Source organism: Camelus bactrianus, chromosome 7 (genome assembly GCF_048773025.1).
Source record: "Camelus bactrianus isolate YW-2024 breed Bactrian camel chromosome 7, ASM4877302v1, whole genome shotgun sequence".
Classification (NCBI taxonomy): Eukaryota; Metazoa; Chordata; class Mammalia; order Artiodactyla; family Camelidae; genus Camelus; species Camelus bactrianus.
The window spans coordinates 51,755,362-51,777,614 of NC_133545.1; the positions used below are offsets into that span (position 1 = coordinate 51,755,362).

General features: G+C 35.5%; 1 protein-coding gene across 3 annotated transcripts in view; it reads left to right on the forward strand.

Annotated features, from left to right (window-relative positions):
• Positions 1 to 11,940, forward strand: part of CRPPA (CDP-L-ribitol pyrophosphorylase A) — a 358,292-nt gene extending 346,352 nt beyond the window's left edge. For all 3 annotated transcript variants that reach the window (XM_074367397.1, XM_074367395.1, XM_074367399.1), the window contains one exon: positions 9,885 to 11,940. The gene's annotated coding sequence lies outside the window, so the exon portion shown is untranslated. The remainder of the gene's footprint in view (positions 1 to 9,884) is intronic.
• Positions 11,941 to 22,253: the final 10,313 nt, after the last annotated feature.

The following is a 22,253-nucleotide window of genomic DNA, read 5'->3' on the forward strand; positions in this document are numbered from 1 at the left end:
TACACATTCTTTTCAAGTGCATATGCAACATTCAGGATAGATCACATGCTGTGGCACAAAGCAAACCTCAGTAAAATTAGGAAAATTGAAATCATATCAAGTATCCTTTCTAACCACAATGCTATGAGGATAGAAATCAATAAGAAAAAAACTGTAAAAATCACAAACACACAGAGGCTAAACAATATGCTACTAAACAACCAACAGATCACTGAAGAAATCAAAGAGGAAATCAAAAAATACCTAAAGACAAATGAAAATGAAAACACTAATGGTCCAAAACTTATGGGATGCAGCAAAAGCAGTTCTAAGAGGGAAGTTTAATGCAATAAAGCTTACCTCAGGAAACAATTTAAATAATCTAACCTTACACCTAAAGTAACTAGAGAAAGAGCAAACAAAACCCACAGTTAGCAGAAGGAAAGAAATCATAAAGATCAGAGCAGAAATAAATGAATTAGAAAAAAAAAAAGAAGAAGAAATCAATGAAACTAAAATCTAGTTCTTTGAAAAGAAAAACAAAATTGATAAACCTTTAGCTAGACTCAAAGAAAAAAAAGGGAGTGGGCCAAATCCATCAAATCAGAAATGAAACTTTCTCTTGGTCCAGAGGATTGAGTTCCTTCCTCAAGCTCAGGTTGACCCTCATCATTTATCTAAAGTTGACTTCTACAAGACTGAACAAGTCTGAAAGTACATAAAATACCCACCAATAAGCTTATGAAATGCAGACATGCCACTGTCCTTCTAGGTTCTGGAAAGTGAACCATGAACTCAGGTCACTGGGCAGCAGCAACTCCATGACCTCACTCAGCTTCCCAAAGAAGAGCCCTAAGCCAAGCTCCACAGAGGATGGCAGCCCCTCCATGGCACTGATCCTCCACAGGGCTCTGCCCAGTTACCATGGATCTACCAGCCACAACGAGCCCCGGGGAACACACCAACATTCCACCTGGAACCCAACCAGCAACTGACATCCTGGATTGGTCAGGTATATAGTTAGTGTTGCAGGAGGAGCTGTGTCAGAGGAAAGGTTTGTAACAAAAATGTGATTCTCTCTATTATGGTCGAACGGTCATATTTTCTTCCCTCTTTCCTTTGGTGTTTTTCTCAATACACAATACAAACGGGAAAAAAAAAATCAGAAAGGAAAGGAGAAATTACAACCAACTCTACAGAAACACAAAGGCTCATAAGAGACTATTACAAGATACTATACACCAATCAAATGGACAACCTACAAGAAATGGACAAATTCTTAGAAAGGTACAAACTCCCAAGAGTGAACCAGGAAGAAATAGAAAATATAACAAACCAATTACCAGTACTGAAATTGAATCAGTAATTAAACTCCCAACAAGCAAAAGTCCAGGAAGAGACAGCTTCACAAGTGATTTCTACCAAACATTCGAAGAATTAAGACTTCTCCTTCTGAAACTATTACAAAAATTGCAGAGGAAGAAATACTTCCAAATGCATTCTGTGAGGCCACAATCACCCAGATAATAAAGTCAGACAAAGATATCATAAAAAAGAGAAAATTACAGGTCAGTATCACTGACAAACATAGGTGCAAAATCCTCAACAAAATACCAGCAGACCAACTCCAACGATATATTAAAAGAATCATATACCATGATCAAGTGGGATTTATCCCAGAGATGTAAGGATTTTTCAATATACACAACTCAGTCAATGGGATACACCACATTAACAAACTGAAGAATAAAAACCATATGATCATCTCAATAGATGAAGAAAAGGTTTTGATGATATTCAACATCCATTTTTGGTAAAAACTCTTTAGAAAGTGGGCATAGAGAAATATACCTCATCATAATAAAGGCCATATACGAGAAACCCACAGCTAACATCATACTTGAGGATAAAAAGCTGAAAGAATTCCGTCTAAGATCAGGAACAAGAGAAGAATATCCACTCACTACTTTTATTCAACTTGGTTTTGGAAGTCCTAGCCACAGCAATCAGATAAAAAAAAGAAATACAAGAAATCCAATTGGAAAGGAAGAAATAAGACTGTTACAATTTGTAGATGACATGACACTATATATAGAAAATCCTAAAGACACCACCAGAAAACTAGTAATCTCATCGATGAATTTGGTAAAGTTGAAGGATACAAAATTATTTAATATACAGAAATCTGTTGCTTTTCTATACACTAACAACAAAATGTCAGAAATAGAAGTTAAGGAAACAATCTCATTTACCATCGCATTAAAAAGAATAAAATGCCTACGAGTAAACCCATCTAAGGAGGCAAAAGACCTATACTCCAACAACTATCAGATGCTAATGAAAGAAACTAAAGATGACACAAACACATGGAAAGATATACCATGTTCTTGCATTGGAAGAATCAATATTATTAAAATGACCATACCACCTAAGGCAATCTACAGATTCAGTGCAGTCCCTATCAAATTACCAATCACATTTTTCACAGAACTAGAACAAAAAAAAATTAAATTTGAATGTAAACAAAAAAGACCCCACATAGCCAAAACAATCTACAGAAAAGTACGGAGCTGGAGGAATCATGTTCCCTGACCTCAAACTGTATTACAAAGCTACATTAATCAAAACAGTATGGAATTGGCACAAAACAGACACATAGCTCAATGCAACAGAATAGGAAGCCCAGAAAGAAACCCATGCACTTATAGTCAATTAATCTATGACAAAGGTGGCAAGAATATACAATGAAAGAAAGACAGTCCCTTCAGTAAGTGGTGCTGGGAAAACTGGAAAGCTTCATGTAAAAGAATAAAATTAGAACATTCTCTAAAACCATAAGCAAAGATAAACTTAAACTGGATTAAAGATCTAAATGTAAGATCAAACTATAAAACTCCTAGAGGAAAACATAGGTAGAGCACTCTGACATAAATCACAGCAATCTTTTTTTGTATCTGTCCTCTCAAATAATGGAAATAAAAGTAAAAATTAACAAATGGGACCTAATTAAACTTAAAGGCTTTTGCACAGCAAAGGAAACCATAAACAAAACAAAAAGACAACTTACAGAATGGGAGAAAATATTTGCAAATGATGGGACCAATAAGGGATTAATTTCCAAAATATACAAACAATTCATATGACTTAACATTAAAAAACAAACAACCCAATCAAAAACTGACATAAAAAGAAGACATAAAAAGACATTTCTCCAAAGAAAACATACAGATGGCCAACAAAAACATGAAAATATGCTCAATATTGATAATTATTAGAGAAATGCAAATCAAAACTAAAATGAAGTATCATCTCACACTGGTCAGAATGGCAGTCATTAAAAAGTCTACAAATAATAAATGCTGCAGACAGGGTGGAGAAAAGGGAACCCTCCCTCACTGCTAGCAGAAATGTAAACTGGTACTGTCACTTTGCAGAGCAATATGGAAGTTCCTTAAAAAACTAGTAAGAGTTAACATATGATCCAGCAATCCCACTCTTGTGCATATATCTGAAGAAGACTCTTAACTTGAAAGGACACTTGCATCTCAATGTTCATGACAGCACTATTTACAATAGCCAAAACATGGAGGCAACCTAAGTATCGACAGATCAATGGGTAAAGATGATGTGATATATACATAGACACACAATGGAATATTACTCAGCTATGAAAAAGATAAAATAATGTCACTTGCTACAATAAGGATGGATCTAGATGTTGTCATACTAAGTGAAGTCAGTCAGATAAAGACAAATATCATATGATATCACTCATATGTGGAATCTAAAAAGATACAAAGGAACTTATTTACAAAACAGAAATACACTTACAGGCATACAAAACAAATTTATGGTTACCAAAAGGTAAAGGGGGGAGAAATAAATTAGGGATTTGGGATTAATCTATAAACACTACTGCATATAAAATAGATGAACAATAAAGACCTACTGTATAGCACAGGTAACTATTTTCAATATCTTGTAATAACTTACAATGGAAAAGAATCCAATAAAGAATACAAATATATACATACACACACACACACACATATATATATGTAACTGAATCACTTTGCTAACCTGAAACTAAACCAGCACTGTAAATCAACTATAGCTCAATAAAAAGTGAAATAAAATATAATTGGTAAATATAGTTTCTAGCATAAAACATTTATTTGCATCCTCTTTCATTAAAAAACATGAAGTATAAGCAATCTCACTTCTGAGCATCTTTCTAAAAGAAATGAAATTATTATCTTGAAAATATATCTATCCTGTCATGTTCATTGCAGCATTATTCACAATAGTCAAGATACGGCAACAATCTATGAGTCCATGAAGAAATAAATGGATTAAGAAAATACGTTATATTTATATATGTATATTATATATCGATATGTGTGTGTATATATATACACACACACACACAGTAGAATATTACTTAGTCATAAAACAAGACATCTTGCCACCTGAGACAACATAGATGCACCTGGAGGACATTATGCTAAGTGAAATAAGGCAGACAGAATTATAAATACTGCATGATCTCACTTACATATGCAATCTAAAAAAGTTCAATTCATAGAACCAGAAAGTAGAAAGGCAGTTGCCAGGGGCAGGGGGCTAGAGGTAGTGGAGAGAGCTGATGAGTGGGTACATTCAGCTATGAGATGAGTAAATCTTGGGGATCTAATATTCAACATGGTGACTATAGTTAGTAACATTGTATTTTATACTTCAAATTTGTTGAGAGTAGATCTTATTTATGTCTTCTCACCCCCACACACATACACTCACACTTCTAATACAAGTATCATTTCTGATCTGTGATATTTAAGAGTCAATGTGACTCTTCCATCTCTTTTCTCTTTGGCAGCAAATTTGGAGGCCATGTTTTGGTCTGTATTCTTGAGCCACCATTTGGTGTAGGATTTGTTCTAGAGAACATCTTACCCTCTTTAGACTTTTTATGACTGACAAATAAACCTTTATTATGTGAAGTCACTGATAAATCAAGGGTTTTTTTCCCCCCCAATTACTACAACATTGCCTAGCTCTCCTAATTAGTAAGAATGCTATATATACACATACACGTAATTATATAAATCAGGTATTTACATATTAATCTTATTCCTTCCCCATTAGATTTGAGTAAGAATGCATGTGACTTGTAAGTTTTTATATACTTATTAATGCCTAGGCATAATCAATATATGTATATATAACAGTGACCGAATTCTCAAATGAATTAATCAAAAAAAGAATTGAGGCTATTAATTATATATATATAGTTATAGTCCCACAATCCAGGTAGACTAGCTCTCTTTCCAAAGTCAGAAATGATAATTCATATAACTTAGCAAAGTCTGTTACCATGTAAACATAACCTCACAATATCTCCTGGTTTTAGGATAGAACAAATACCCAGATTCTTAGCAATATACTGCCAATTTAAAATCGTTGAGTTAGAAAGTCTTATGAGAAGTTGACCAGATTTGTTTTTCAGATATTATGCTATTTTCTTGGCCTTTGATCTTGAGGAAGTGTTGGCACATGGCTCCTGTTCCTGCTCCTCAGATTTGCTTCCTGAATGGAGAAACCCTGGGCACCGCTTTCCTTTGTTCAGGTGGCTAATTATGTTGCAGGGTGGTACTCACAAAGCAGAACACTTTTATAGCTACTTACTTCAATCTGGCCTGCTCTGCAAACCTTTGTTCCAGTTGTGGTCAGTGAACCCAAACTCTGGAGAGGTTAGTTTCCCACCCAAACTGCCCACCCAGGCCGGGAGCTTGAACTGAATGCTGCCTTTCCCTGTCAATTTCATCTTTTTTCCATTTGCTTTTACCTTCCTCTGGTTCTCATTGAGTTGAACTCAGCATGGTTCTCTCTTCGTTAACTATTGTGTTGTTCTAGGCATTAATATCATTGTCAGCACAGTTGTGTGAACAAGTTTTATTGATTACTTTGGGTTTCTTCTGTCAGTAGGAAGACTAAGTCTATAATAGCAAATCAAATGCTTTGGACAACCATTCATTCCATGTTTGTCACTTGCCAAATTCATTGCAGAGGATTTCAATTTCCTACTTAAAATAATATTTACTATTTTTGAGTTTAAAAATTAGTAGAACATGAATAAAAAGGATAAAAATTAAATTTAATGCATAACCCCATTACTCAGAAATAGTTAAATTTTGATATATTTTTCAGTTTTCTTTCTTAGCATTGATAGTTTTATATATATATGTATATACACACACACATACAGAAACACATGTGCACACATACCCAAACATTTCTTCAAAATTGGAATTGCAATACATAAGTAATTTTTAATTTGATATCCTATTAACAAAAATTTCCAAAGTCTTTAATTATTGTTATATGATATGATTTCTAATGACTAAAACAATTTGAGTCACTTTATATGCAAACCACTTTATGATGCACATGGGGAATTTCTCCCACTTTTTGCTATTACAAATAATTTCAGATTGACTAGCCTTATATATCAGTTTGTGCATGTATAATTATTTACTTAAGATCATTTTCTAGAATTGGGTTTTCTGGGCAAAGATCCATAAAAACACGTCACTTGGTTTACTACTCCAGATTTCTTTCCTACAAAGTTTTGGCAAAGTATTTCACACCTTTTATATCATTAATAATTACTGTTTTTAACCTTTATTAAACAGATTAAAACTAGAATGCCATACATAATACAGTCTTCATATGCGTGAATCTCAGATTCAGTACCTCCCTCTGATTATTTTTTCTTTTCTTTTCACAATTTTCTTTTCCTCCGTATAGTTTTCTTTTTCTGTTTTAAGCCCTTATCTTTCATATTTAGGCTTTCCTAAAATGCCTGGTAATCCTGGCTTCTTTACTGTATTTAAGAGCGAAGGGCCTAAAAAGTTGATTATAAACTCTGTACCTGTGATGGGACCTATTGATCTTGAGGGTCACACTAAGATAATTTGACTGGGCCATTTATTGTGCTTCCCTCTGTCAGTTTCCTTAGGCCTCACCTTCTTGGGGGGTGATCAGATCTTCCACTGAACAACTCTCTGAAGCCCTGCCCACAAGTTAAGTCCTCACTGCAGCACTCTGGTAAAAAGGCACGAGGTCTTGAGGAGGAAGTCTCATTATCCAGTTTGCAGGTGTTCCCTTGATCTCCCTGGGTTTTGGGGGGTTTTTTGTCATAGCACATCTGCCCTCAACTTTTCCTTGTGTCCCTCAATCTACAGAGCCTCTCTTTCAAGTTTCCAGGGAGCGAACTTTCAGACAACGAACAGGGTAAGAGAGGGGCGCTTAAGGCAGAGACTGGGAGAGGAGATCTAGGCTGACAGCTGCTTCTCAAATAGCTCCCATCCAACGTTCCTTTTCTCAGTCAGCACCCCCACTTGCTGCAGTCGCCGTGGACATCAATTTCTGATACTTTTGAAGATTCTGTGGTACCAGGTCACTCATTCATATGCTTTCCAGGCTTCAAAGTCCTGGCCCTACTGTCTCCACTCCTACTTTCTCTATTCTTGTGGGTTTATGTCTTTTAAAATAATCTCTTTAGTGATACTACAGAAGGCTTTCAAGAGACAGCAGTATTCAATGACACAAAGATATCTCTGAAGTTAGGCATTTCTCTTATAACGGCATATAATACATTATTTTCTAAATGTAAATGGAGTTTTATAATTTAAGGAGTTAACTCACTAACCTTCATTATAAGTAACATGACTAGACCTACTTTAGTAATTGTTTTATGGATCTCATACGTACTGTCTTCCTATTTCTCTTATCTTGCCATTTGCTTTTTCTTTCATTAAAAAAAATCTACAAATGATGATTTCTAGACATTTTACCCTATATATTATAAAATCAAATGTTGTAATTTTTGACTTTTTGGTAAATTAAAGTAATTCTTATTATACAGTTTTCTAATTCTTAAGTTATACTTCTGATTCATTTCTAAATCAACTAATAGTATTTCAAGCACCTTTTTCAGGAATGCTATTAGATTTTCTGAATTTTGCAATGTGCACAGTTTCTTTGGTGGCTCTATACAATGTTTTCACTTAAAATAGAATTTTACATTAGTAATTCTCACTAGAAAACTCTTTTCTTTTAGTACTCAATTATTGTCACTATCAGTACATAAGCTATGGCCTATAAAAAGTAGAACTTTATCTATTTCCCATTATTCCTTTTGAATTCTAAGTCTCAACTCCCATTCCTTAGGTCAGGTACAAATCTTAGTCCTTTTTGAAATATTCATCTTAGACTTGTTCCATAGGTCCATGTACTTTATTTAACGTTGTATTGTGGGGGGTGGGATAGAAGGGGAAGATGACAAATGTCTTGATTTGTCTGAGACCTAGGGGTTTCCCAGACACAGCACTTTCTGTGCTAAAACTGGGGAAGTCCTAGGTAACCTGGGGCATGAAGTCATCCTAAATGTAGACCCTGGTCTTTGGTTCCTATGGTTTCCTTTTATGTTGACTACTGTAGAAGGCTGACAGGCTCTTTGAATTCAGAAGCTCCTTGCTGCTCAGCAGACAGGAGCCTTCTGCACACCTTCCATGGATCTTGTGTGTCCAGCTGAGTAACAGCCATCTACCTACCTACCTACCTACCTACCTACTAGCCTGTCAGCTCCACAGGGGAACCACTGAAGAACAAGATGGGGTTCCCATTGTCTGTGAATCTCCAGCTCTGTCTCTTCTTTTGCACATCTTAGTCAAGGATAATCCTTCTCCCTCTGTTCAAAAATTTATACCTATGAAAACAAGGAAGATTTGGCTTCATCATAAAATCTCTAGGTTCTCCTAAGACCTTAACAATTGGAGAAAAGTCCACAAAGACTTGTGGCTCATTCCTCTTTTCTGCCTGATATCTTTCCTAAAATCACTACATATAGAGCTATTTACCTGCCTGATGGGGGAAGGAGAAAAGGAGTTAAAATCTCAATAAGGCATCCAGCCCCAGAGCAATGGAGACACTGACTCTCTGCCAAATTGTATCCCGTATAAGAAACCTATTCTATTTATCTTCAAAATACTGGGATTCTTTTCCTTAAAGTTTAAAAGTATTTTAAACAGAATTTTGGAAGCCCTTTAGTGTTACAGATTTAGGGTTTTTTGTTTGTTTGTTTGTTTGTTTGTTTGTTTGTTTGTTTTTGTCAACCCAACAAAAATGGTCAATTATCAACCCAGCAAAGGATAGTTAATCAGCTTACCAGGCTAGTTTACCTTATTTTTCAAAGCACAGCAAGCTCATAAAAGTGTGATGCCTGTTTTTTAGGATCCTTTGGTCTTAACAAATTCTATTTACTTATTTGAACACAACGTGGTGCTTTTTATATTTTCCAAACAGCACATACAATGAATATAATAAAGTCAAAGTAATTTTTCTGTAATTGCTAGTGCTGTAGTCTTCTCTGCATGTTGTACAACCTTGCTGTACATACATTAACTCCAAACTACTCTTGAAGAAAAAGTCGAGCAGCTTGACTGTTTCTTGGGGATAGGTGATCTGAAGTTAATGGGCATAAGATTTAAACATACAAACTTTTCTTTCAATTTTCTTTAGTAATAGAAAATCAGCCCCCTCTAAGTAGTGCTTGGAAAATTTCCTCTGGCTACAGGCTCTTCCTCACAGAGCTGCCCATCTAACTCTGCTGGTGCTCTTCAGAGCAATCAGCCCTCGTAGGAAAGAACAACAAATATTCCTTGGCATAGATGAGGCTACCAGTCATGTGATGTTGCTTTCCCTCCTTATTACTGCATTTGGGAGAGTTGACAGGTATGGTCTGGATGAGGAATGGAACCTGAAGGTTTGCTGTAGAAGACTATCTTATCTATGTTGCTTGTTAAGTCTAATCAAATAACCTTAAATCTTTACTGTTCTCACAGAATTCATTGGATCACTGTTCCCTAAGCACCAGGGATATTTTGACCAGTAAGAGTGCTGACTTTTTTACCGTGAACATTTAATGCATCTGTTAGCCCATGCAGTTTCCTGACAACATCTAACAGAACCACATGTATGCCATGACTTTACTTCTATTACTTTCAGTGTTGCAACTATATTCAATGTACATCTGTAACTAAGTTTACATCCATCAATGCTTGCTAAGTTGTTTTAAATTTCTGACCGTTCTTGGGGTTTCATATTGAATATTATACAATTCTGAATCACAGTGTAAGATATATATCTAGGAATTAATTTGCACACCTTGCTATTTCACAATTAACCTGTATTTACCTCTTCATTCCACACCCCCCGCCCCCAATTTTTCTTTTTGGCTTTAATTGGTTCATTAGCATTTATTTACATTTATCTTAACAAATTTATGTGCAGGTAATCAAATAAATTCAGCAATAGACCCAAGATGATTGTTAAAATGATTAAACAAACTTTGTCAGCCATGTTGCAGCCATCTAATATTATACTCTTTACCTGAATGTATTTATAAATAAATGCCTGCATCACAGCTAGTCAGCCAACGTTCTGGGAGAAAACAATTTAAGGAGAGCCTGTTTCATGTCATTTGCTTTTACTGGAGACTGTTTACCATGGCTTCTGTTTGGTAGCCCCTTTCTGAATTACAATGTTAAGACTAAACTGATCATTAAAAATATTTGGACACAGATACAACTCACATCACTAAGCTTCTACAGTGTATCCATTCTTTAATTCTCTTTGTTTATAACAGATCTACAATAGGGATGTTGTTTTTCTCTTTTTACTACTGGGAAAATAGACCCAGTGGAGCCGAATAAATTGTCTAAAGTAATTTAATAATTAACAGTCAAACATTCTGACTCAAGATTCCATGTTCTTTCACTATACTATTGGCTCCCAAGTCTTTTCGATAATTATACATTTAGATGCATGAAGTCCTCTTAAACTTTTCATTTATACTTTATTATTGGTGGAGAAAGGAGGAGCAATTGTAGTAAAAATAGATTGTTACAGTATAAGGAAAAGTTGTTCAGGGTGGTTTAAAAGCAGAATTTATTAGAAAGCAAGGAAAGCAATTGAAAAATATGTCCAACTCAAGACTAAAACAAATGATGCCTTTTTTGGACACTGCCAAATTTCCACCCGACGTATATGAGTACCACTCAACAGCAGCTTTGCAACACTGCTGAATGTTGTCTGGGAGCCAGACTTCATAGTAGAAAAAGCCCACAGCAAATAAGAGGGATGTATGAATTTTTATTTATAAATGCTACATTTAGTAAAGCATACTAATTTACTTTAAAAAGTTATTTTAAGTTACACACAAATATATACTTGTGTGGAGCTGACCATCATTTGGTCATAAGAATAGAAGAAAAAACTTGCATTTTAGGTCAATTTTCACCCATTGGGTAAATTCTTCCTGCCCAGCAGATCACAGCCCATACCGTGAAAAATCACTGCAGTGTGGTTTTACATAATTTTTAAACTATGTTCCTTGGAAGGAAAGTATCTAGACAAACTTATGCCACTGTTCTGGCCAGAATAACCTGGCTTTACTGTCATTTTTATATTGGGATTTAGTAAAAGATATAAACAAATAAATAAAAATGATTACAGTCAGCCTTCTGATCTCCAAGGTCTACATCTGCAGATTTGACCAATCATGGATGGAAAATATTTTAAAAACTCAAAATAAAAGCAAACTCCAGAAAGTTCCAAAAGGCAAAACTTGAATTTGCTGCGTATTCTCAATGATTCACACAGCATTAACATTGCATTTACAACCATTTACGTACTATTTACATTGTATTTGGTATTATAAATAATCTAGAGATAACAAAGTATTTAAGAGGATGTGTATAGGTTATATGCAAATACTATACCATTTTATACAAAGGATTTGAGCATCCTTGGACTTTGGTATCTGTGGGGAGGGTCCTGGAACCAATCCTCTGCAGATACCAGGGACTACTATATTAAAAAAAAAAAAAAAGCATGGAATCTAGTACTTCTCATACATTTTGATAATCATGACATGTAGAAAATTATTTTTAATTAGCACATTGGCATTATCAGGAAGTAATTTCAGGGAGATGGTCTATGTAAGGCTTGATGAGAAACACTGTACTTTATCAGTAATAAAATGTCTCATGTTTTCAGAAGCTTTAATGAACAACTTAAACTTGCTAAATGAACGTAACTTTTTTTTGTATCAATGTTGATGACTGAAATGGCTACATGCAATAAGTTCAATTAATAAAAATTTTAAATGGTTATAAAATTGATTTAAATTGTGTTATCTCTTGTAACTGTAGCTATAACCCATTCACATCCCATGAGTAAGCTATGGCTCACTGGTTGTAAAACTGCACTATCTCATGTTCAGCTCCGGCTTCCAACTGGCATTCTCTTTGAACATTCCCTTTGCCCTCTGATACTTAGCAATTTAATCAAGATAATATGAAAAGCAGACCTAGAAAGTCTTAAAGGGAGTTTACAAATCTATTGTTATCTTCAATGCAGCTCTTCAATCTCCTATGTTTTTTTTCTCATTTACACCAGATTTTTCTCTAGTTATGGCTTTCAAAAATATTTAAAATATTTATTGAGCATTTAGTATGTACTAAAAATTCATCTCAGTGCTTTGTGTATAAACTAATAAACCTATGTAAGATAGGTGGTATTATTATTCCACGTATATTGCAAGGACACTAAAGAATCATATGTCCAAGTTTGCAGACCCAGACAGTGTGACTCAGCATTTATCCTCTTAGCACAGACTCACAGTGCTGCCTCCTGCTTGAAGCCCTTCAAGGGATGAGAAAAAGCTCACTGCAGATACCATTTTTTTTTTAAGACACCTCTTATTTTTCTTTATGTTGAACTAATATCTGATTTCTAATATTTATCAAAGCCTGCCTTCTCTATTAGGTAATGCAAAATGATGCCTTATTGAAGGCTGCTTTAGGGCTGCTCTTGAGATATTTGGAGTCAACTCTTCTCCAGTCTTAGTATGAGCCCTTGTTACTCCTCTTGGAATGTCTTTGAGTCCTTTCACCTCTCTAATAGTAATATGGGTCTAAACAGGTTTCTTAAGCTATGAGACTATGAATTTAGCCTAATGTTTCTGGTATGCTTTGTCCATCACAGAGCAAGAATATATACCACCTTCTCCATTTGGACATCTAAACTTCCAATAATGCAAACTCAAATTAGCGTTTTGTGCAGCCTCATTACAGTCATGACATTGATTTTATATGGATAGGAAAGGGCCAGCATACATACTTAGAATCTTGTGTTATCTAGGGGTGACACTTATTTTATCACTCCACAGTGAGGGGATTGATAATGGAACGTAATGGATTGAAGAGTTCCTCCATTCTGGGTTCTGTCCTCCGACCACATTCTCTAAGAAGCAACCTACCCTGTCAAGCACTCCCTTGCAAACAGCAGTGACATATAGTGCCGACTGTGCAAATGAGAGAAATAGTGAGGCCACGATGGGAGGCAATCAGCCAAAACAAATTGGGGTAGAGATGAGAGACTGTGAGACTGAAGGCTCTTGTTTGAACAAGAACTGCCTGGGACAAAACTAGTGCATGAGACAAATTAAGGAAATAAAATATTTGGAAATGTAGTCTTGGAATAATAGGAGACTTCGAGGTCTGGCTTTTAACCAGGGTCTGGAATTGGTGGTTCTTTGGGCTAAATAAAACATTCGGTCATTATACACTGAACAAATATGGTTAAGTCATGTTCAGAAGGACAGTTTGACTCACTCTTAAACTCTTATTTCCCTGAAAACAGAGTATACAATTTTCTAACAATGTGATTTTAATGATACTGAGGTGAGAGTTTTACTTTTGAATTTTCAAACCATTCTTAGCAATTAAACTGAGGGTATGTAAAATAGTCTGTAAAGAAAATACCCACGTTGGGTCAGAAAATCTAGAATTGTATTCTTGCAATGCCATTAGATATTTAATCTCTCTTTGCTTTAATTTCTCCCTTTGTAAACTGGGATTAATATATGAGTTTCACAGAATTAAATGTGACATTTCAGAGGAAAATCAATTTTTCAAGTATAACCTATTATTCAAATGTCAGCTATTATCATTAATATTAGTAACATTCATATTTCTTAAAGATTCTTTTCTATGTATAAAGATCCTCATTATTTTAAACAATTGTTAAATTGGGAATTTTTAAAAATGCTCCTTCTTCTTGTATTAGAGGTTGGTAACCAATCACCAAACTCTTTCTTACCTTCTTTTGTAGCAATAGAATTGAAGGTGATTCAGCTTCTAGACATCCTTACAAATGTCTCAGTTTATGTGAGTGAAAGTGACATATGCCACTTCCAGGATCATTTTCTTTTTTTTCTTTTCTTTTTTTAATGGAGGTACTGGGATAGAATTCAGGAGCTCATGCATGCTAAGCACATACTCTACCACTGAGCTGTACCCCCTACCCTTCCAGAATAATTTCTTAAGACCAGGCAGTGCTTCCTGAGGTTTTTTTTTTTTTTTTTCCACTTTCTACCAGTTCTAACTTGGACATGGTGATAACACATGAAGAAGACACCTTAGAGGATGATGAAGAAAACATATGACTGGAACCAGGGTCTCTGAATTACCCTATGGACTCAAGCTGCCTGATACCCTGGAAGGCCCACCCTGTACTGTTTTGGATAGAGAAATAAACTGTAGTTTTTAAGTCACTGAGTCTTTGGTGCCTGTTTGATACAACACCTTAGTCAATCTAAACTAATAAAAGTTATATACATCATGTTTTGAGATACTAACATGTTTTCTCTATGATCACAGAGAACAGTGGGGAAAATTAGTAAATGTTCTAAATAATAAAAACTCTCAAACTGGCAGTATGGAGTGAATAGCACTGATAACCTACTAGTGGTTAAATGTTCAAGAAATTTCATTTTTTTTTAAAATATTGAGACCTAGCTCTTATTATCTATAATCTACTTACTTATTTGTTCAACCCTAGTATATAAATAAAATAATTTTAGACTTCTAATCCATACCCCTGAGAAGCAAATTTACAGACTAGAACACATTGTTTCAGCTTCTGTCCCCATCCCCTTGAACGTGATTAAATAATTTCTTTGTAATACCGTTTCTCCTTCCTCCCCTACATCCACATCCTGGCTGATTTATTTTAAATTTACACTTTGTAAAATTTACTTTTTACTGTGTACGGTCCTATGGGTCTTGACAAATGCGTAAAGTCGTTTGCTCACCACACCCGTTCCATGTAGAACAGTTCTATCACTAAGCACTGCCCTCAAGCTAGACTTTCATAGACGACCTTGTCTCCCCTTCCCCAGCTCCTAACAACCACTGACTTGTCATTTGCCATATGGACTGGCTTCTTTCACTTAGCAAAATATACTTAAGATTCAGCCATGCTGCTGTATGGACCAACAGTTTGCTTTCCATGGCTAATACTCCACTGCAGATACATGCACACTGCAGTTTATGGCTCCACCAGTTAAAGATCATGTAGACTGTTTCCATTCTTAGCAGCTGTGAACAAAGCTATATAAATACTCATGTCTTTGTGTGAATATACCTTTTTTTTTTTTAATTCTAGGTAGAGACCTAGGAGTAGGGGTGCTTGGTCATATGAAAGGTTTATGTTGAATACTATTTAAAAAAAAAAAAACTGCCAAACTTTTATTCCAGTTTGGAAATGGCTGAGACTTTTTAAAAACCCTACCAGCAGTGTGTGAGAGTTTCAGCTGCTCAGCATGCTCACCACTACTTGGTATTGCTAACTGTTTTGATTTTACACATTCTAATAGATGTGTAATGATGTCTCACTGGTTTCAATCTGCATTTTATTTCCCTGATGACTAATGATCTTGAACATCTTTTCATATGCTTATTTGCCCTTTATGTTTTCTTTTGTGAAGTGTTTGTTCAGATCTTTCGCCTATTTTAAAAATGTAGGCTATTAGCTTATTAATTGTTGAAGTTTTAGTTTTTTAAAAAATATTTTAGATACAATAGCTTTATCACATGTATACTTTGCACAGGTTTTTTGTTTGTTTTTTCCCCCACTGTAGTTTGTCCTTTCATTCTCTTAAAAGGATATTTTGCAGGGAGAAATTTTAGTTTTAATAAAGTTCAGTTTATCATTTTTTTTTCTCTTATGCATTGTGCTTTGGTGTCTGATTCATCAAACATGGGTCACAAAACTCTTTGACCCAGGTTCACACAGTTTCTTCTATGCTTCATCTAGAAGTTTTATAGATTTACTTTTTATACCTAGGTCCATGCCCATTTCCAGATGATTTGGTATAATGTATGAGGTTTAGGCAAGTTTTTATTATTCTGTACATGGATGAAGGAATCTGATTTAAAGTTATTGTTAAATTCCAGCAACAAAAGGTAAAACTACCTACTTAAGATGCTGTCCGTTGCAAGTGACAATTTACCCCTCTCTATTACTTTCTGACTACCGCACCACTCTACCTCCCTAAAAAACTCATTAAAGAAAAAGGGTATTTGTTGCCTCATATATTTGTAAACTGCAGAGATTTGTGGCTTTGATGTAGCCGGATCATGACTTGGATAATGTCATAACTCAATCTATCTCTTTTCAACACTCTGGAGTATCCTCTGTCCCAAGAAAGACTCGTGCACATTATGGTGCCTAAAATATCTATGGCACCTTTAAGTCCAGTAAAAGTTAGTTTCTCTTCCTAATAGTTCCAAGTAAAGTTCTAGAATGGAGTTTTATTAATTTGGCTTGAGTGGCAAACCTCCCTTGAACAAACCTGTGTCAGTGTGATGTAAATGATCTGACAAACTTGGGGCACATGGCCAGTCCTGAATCTAGTAGTAATGTTGGGCACATTCTAACCACATGGTTGAGACTTGGGGAGGGGTGGCTCCCTAAGGAAAATCAGGGTGTTTATATCAGAAGAAGGGAGACTGCTGGACTTGTTATAAACAGTGAGTTAGTTGTCCCTGCCAAGACCCCTAGCAGAGTGAAGCCACATGGAGTGACCTGGAAGGGAAATGAGGGGGACTTGAACTGCTCCAGCTTTGTCACCAAGGGCCTGGTAGAAGCAATCACTAGTCTTTTCTCAATATAAGAAATGTGACAAATGAGTGAAGTGCTCAGAATTCTTTGATAGTATTTCATATGTAAATGGTAACCATAAAACTCTAGTATCCAGCATATACAAGTGAAAAAAAAATTTAAACCTATCTTCCCCATTTTCTCTAAAAACCAAGTGTACTGGGACATTCAGATCAATGTTATCGATAACTAGAACATTAGAAGAGGAAGAGCAGTGTGGCTTTGTGAGACGAGGGTCGAGTGGGTGCCAGTTGAGAAGTCCAGATGAGAGGGAAAATGGGAAATGATTATTGATGAACCAGGATTTTTAACAACTATAAGCTTAAAATCTCTTCCTCAAAAACAGTTATTATTACAGGACTTAAAAAAGTCATTACTCTGTAGAATCTCAACTGAGAAAGAACTTACAAAGGGAGTGTTAAACTAAACCTGAAGTAAAAGTTACTCTACATGGAAAGAAATGTCCACAGCAGAACTAGGGAAGGACCCTCCAGGTTCTACATTCCTGAGTGACTACAGGCAGTTCCTAAGGTATCTTATCTAGGTCTGTTTTTCGTTAGTACAAGAACACCCATGAATATACGCAAACTTAGAGTGTATTGTGGGCAACATGGTCACAGAACGACAGAATATAAAGCCTGACAGAGACCAGACACCCAGACCATGTCCTTCACCTAACAACAGGCCAGTGATCGGCTGGATTCTCAACAAAAGGTACCTTGCCTGGCTCAGTCTTGTTTTTTTCCCTCCTAATTTTCTACACAGCCTTTATTTGCATATTTGGTGTTCCCCAGGTACAAGACAGGCAATTCTTACCTCCTTATTACCTGAAAGGGTAAACTAACACTGAGAGATCTGTGAGGCCTCGCTTAACTATGGGGAGGATGTAGTGAGGGAGGAGAGGGCACAGCTTCTTTTGGTTTACTCCGAGATTTCCACTCAGCAGCTGAGACTCGGAACAGCTTTCACTCGTTCATCTGGTTAATATTTATGAAGCGTCTGTGTCAGACCCTGAGAGAGGCACTGGGATGGACACAGCAAATCTGTCTTTTCCTACTCCCAGTGATCTTTACATTTCACTTATTTAAAAACATATATGGGGGGAAGGGAGATGCTTCTTTTCAAGAGTGTATTAGCGTATCTCAACACAGGTACACACCCACAGCTCGGGTGTGTGTCGGATGACACACAGCACCTATGATGTATTTCTTTAAGGAAAAAGAAATCATAATCACTTTTGATCCTTGCTTCCTGAGTGAAGAGATGAAAATACTTTGAGCAAATTGTTGAGATACTTCCTATTGTAAAGCAGTTCTTAGAGACTTGGAAGAGTTATTTGCTTACATCAGTTTTTAGGAAGTAATTCATACAAGAACAATTCAATTGCAAAGCCTAATATTGTTCCTCAAGCTACACCCTCTCTCCCTTTTTGTAGAAAAACACTGCCCAGACTTCCTATTAAATACAATCTTTTCCTAAAAGAAGGCAAGTGGCATCAATTTTGAAACAATGGAATGCCATCTGGAATGGCAATTTATAGTGGAGAAGCTAGCGAAAAACAGTGAGCATCATCGTTAAGGAGACCGTACATGCAGAAAATGAAGAGCTGTTCGTTAAACTTTAACAAATAAACCACTTACAATCTTATTCAAAACACAGGTTTTGAATTGAAAGTCAAGGCAGAACAGAGAAACATACCAATAAATATTCTATTCTCCAAAGTATGTGTATATATGGACATGTATATATATCACATATATCTTTATATAATATACATGTAACATACATTTATGAAATGCTGCTGACTCTAAGTGTGATTCTACATAGATGATGAGAAATTTAGAAATAGGAAAATAATTTCAAACACTTTAAAGGAATTCAACACTAAGTTTGAAGATAATCAAACTGCTACCCTTTTGTGAGCAATTAATAAAATGTAGTTTGCAGCTTGCTGAAAATATTTTCTGGTCACTATTTGAGCTTTCATGAATCATATTTATGATATTTCCTTCAAGATTCTGTTTTTAAAGCATAAAGATATGTTAAAATTATACATGGGAAAAAATCTGAAGATAGGTTAGCTGAGTATTTTTTTTAAATTTGATTCTCAACACTACTAACAACTGTGTCATTGTGTACATCTTTGAAGCATTTGAATATGAATATTCATCTTTTGTGTTTCACTGTGGTGTACGTGACAGTATTATATGCCACCTTGACCTTTGACCATCACCAGGGATTAGAAAGATGTTATGTTGAGTGGCCAGAGATGGAATCTCACAACACACCTTCTCATAACAAGAGACCATGGTTCCCACTAGATGTAAGGAGGGAGAGAGTTTTGTACTTCAAGTGTCAGGAAGTAGGGAGAACCACCTCCGGACATGCAGGTCACAGTTTGAAGGAAAATATGTTAAAAAAAAGAAGATAGAAGAGTAGAAGTACGAGTAAAATAAACACAGAAACAAACATCATGTTAAAAGCACTCATTTTAGAAGATGTCTCCCACATATACTCTCACATAGTCAGCTTTCAATCTCTGTTAAAACTTCAACTAAAATTTTTCAGTGAAAAGCTGGAGATTTTAGACAAGAGGTAAGAACATAGATGTGACTGAGATTCCATGAAAACATTTTGCTAAGATATTTACTGGTATCATCCTCTTCATACTATGTTCTGGAGGAATGCTTTTTCAATCCCATATTAATTATTTGTGTACATTTTCTGAAAAATGTTTTCTCATATATATGTATATATATAATTATTGGCTTTTACTTTTAATATTCTTATAAAATTCAGTAAATAATCCTTGATATTCAAGAATATTTCTTCAATAAGGGTGAAGTTCTGTCGGCTACAAGAATGTTTGTACATCTCCATGTAAAAATTATCACTTAGAAATTCTTTTATGAAACTTGCACATATTAATTTATGAAATTTTGGCATATACCAAAAATACTTTCTTTTGTACTCCACGATCATTCAGCTTGATGTTTGAGAGGATGTACTATTCATGACCAAAGCAGGCTAAATACAGTCTCTAAAATATACAGTGTTTCTCTTGCCCAATAAATGATTTCTCCTGCATTTCTTAAATTAGTCCTTGGCGATAATTCATATTTCTGTGTTCAAATTGCACTTAGCAGTATAAAGATTTACCTTCACATCTGGTTAATAGTCACTCCATATTTTATTTTATAATGATTATTAATAATGGTTTATTTTTGATTAAACATTTCCTACTGACAAGAATGGATGTGCAAAATTTGTAAATTTGTGTTTTACTTTAAATAGTGATTAGAGAAGAACCAAGAATACATTGTCTGTATTGTGTTGTCCTCACTCCCTTGCTTTGTTGACCACTGGGGAGAAAATTCTAGATTTGGTGTCTGAACGTGGGTATGACCACACAGTGTCAGGTACAGGACATCAACTGCCATGGGAACCAAAATGGAAAAAACTACTTAAAGCATATTAAGAATCCTTCAAGGAGATGATGTAGATCCATTTTTTAAATTAGACTTTGGAACTCAACTTTTTTTTTTAAAGCTAAATGTTATCTGTCAAATGTGGTTCTATGAACAATCACCAAATCACTTATGATGCTTCTAAAGGTAGGAAGAGGTATACCTTCTTCTCCCTTGCACTTCAATTTTTTAACTTTTTGCTCTGTTCTGCCACCAACTTCCACAACTGCTAATCTCATTTAAGCTTTTTTTTTTTTTTTTTAATTTAAGTTCCCAAGGCTCTAAAAAGAAGTGATTAGATATTGGGACTAAACTCTGGAAACAGGCTGAAAAGGACTAGGATGTAGGAACTAGACCTGCCTTTTCAAGAAAGGACAGAGGCATCTGGGGCCAGGTGCCATTTCAGTTGCAAAGGATACAAAGATGAAAAGGGCTCTCTGGCTTTGAGGATTTTATGAACTCAGGAGACAAAAATGACAAAATCTGCTCTGACATTACCTTGAAAATTCCTACAAATGGTGATTTTCAAATTTTTTTTAACATGACAAATGTGACAGCTGATGTTCAAATGCATCGCCCTGCTATGAGAATATACAGGCTTCCAAATACTTCTATTAGTCCACTAGCTACTAGTTGTAATTTCAAAGTGATGGTTCTTATCATAGAGGCTACAACAGATAGATGACTGGACATTCTGAAAGTCAACAATAAAATATCAGGACTCAGTGGCAACTATTAAAACTGAACACAAGTCTCTGGAGAAACATGGTTAAAGCAAACAGGATCAATCATTCTTGGGTGAACTCAAGTATCAGGTCAGTATTGAAGGAATAAACCATGCACTCACCTACTATAACTGATGTAGAGGTCAGGGACTCAGTCTTAAACCTAAGGCAGAATTCTTGAATTTAGAACTATAATTTATGGTCAGAAAAATCCTACTGGACCCAGTGGTTTGAAAACAAGTTACAGGTTAGACTTCCGCTTAACTCAAGGCAGGACTGGCTGACAACCTCAGGGGCAACTGAGACTGTGAGATGAGACAATATGCATAAAAACACCTGGCCCATAATCTGGCACAATCCAAGAATTGCTAAGATCATCTACAACCATTCCAGGACAGGTATGCAAAGGAGTGATTTATAGTATTCTCTCACAAGTACAGAAAAGTGTAACCCAGAGAAGATTATAAAAATGCAGTCTATATCATGCTTTATCCTATGCTGGAGCAACACTGAGCAATGGCATCAGCCCCCTCTGGAAATAGAGTTCTTCTTCACCAATATATTGATGGAGAAATTAGAAGACTTTAATTAAATGTTATTAAGTCAAGGAACTCGTTTCAACAATATCAGTTGTAGGCGATACAAAATATTTGAGAAATTCTCTCCACCCATTCCTTTTGTAGAACTACAAGTTCTAGGAAATAAGGAAAACAAGGATCCCTTTAACTCAAAGCTCCACAGGGGAAGCCGTCATATCACAAAACTGAATCACGGTGCAAAGAGGCCATCTGCACACCCTTTTCTGCACTTTGCTTTCAAAAGTTTGGCCCAAAGGAATATCCAGCCAGCATCATCTGACTCCCCATGAACTGTCAATAAGATAAGGCTAAAAGGTTTCTACCACCAATTTTTTTCCTCAGAAGGAATACCATTTAGACTCCACAACTCATAGTTTACATTCAACATATAAGCATCTGAATATCACTCTTGTATTATATGTATATTTGAGTAA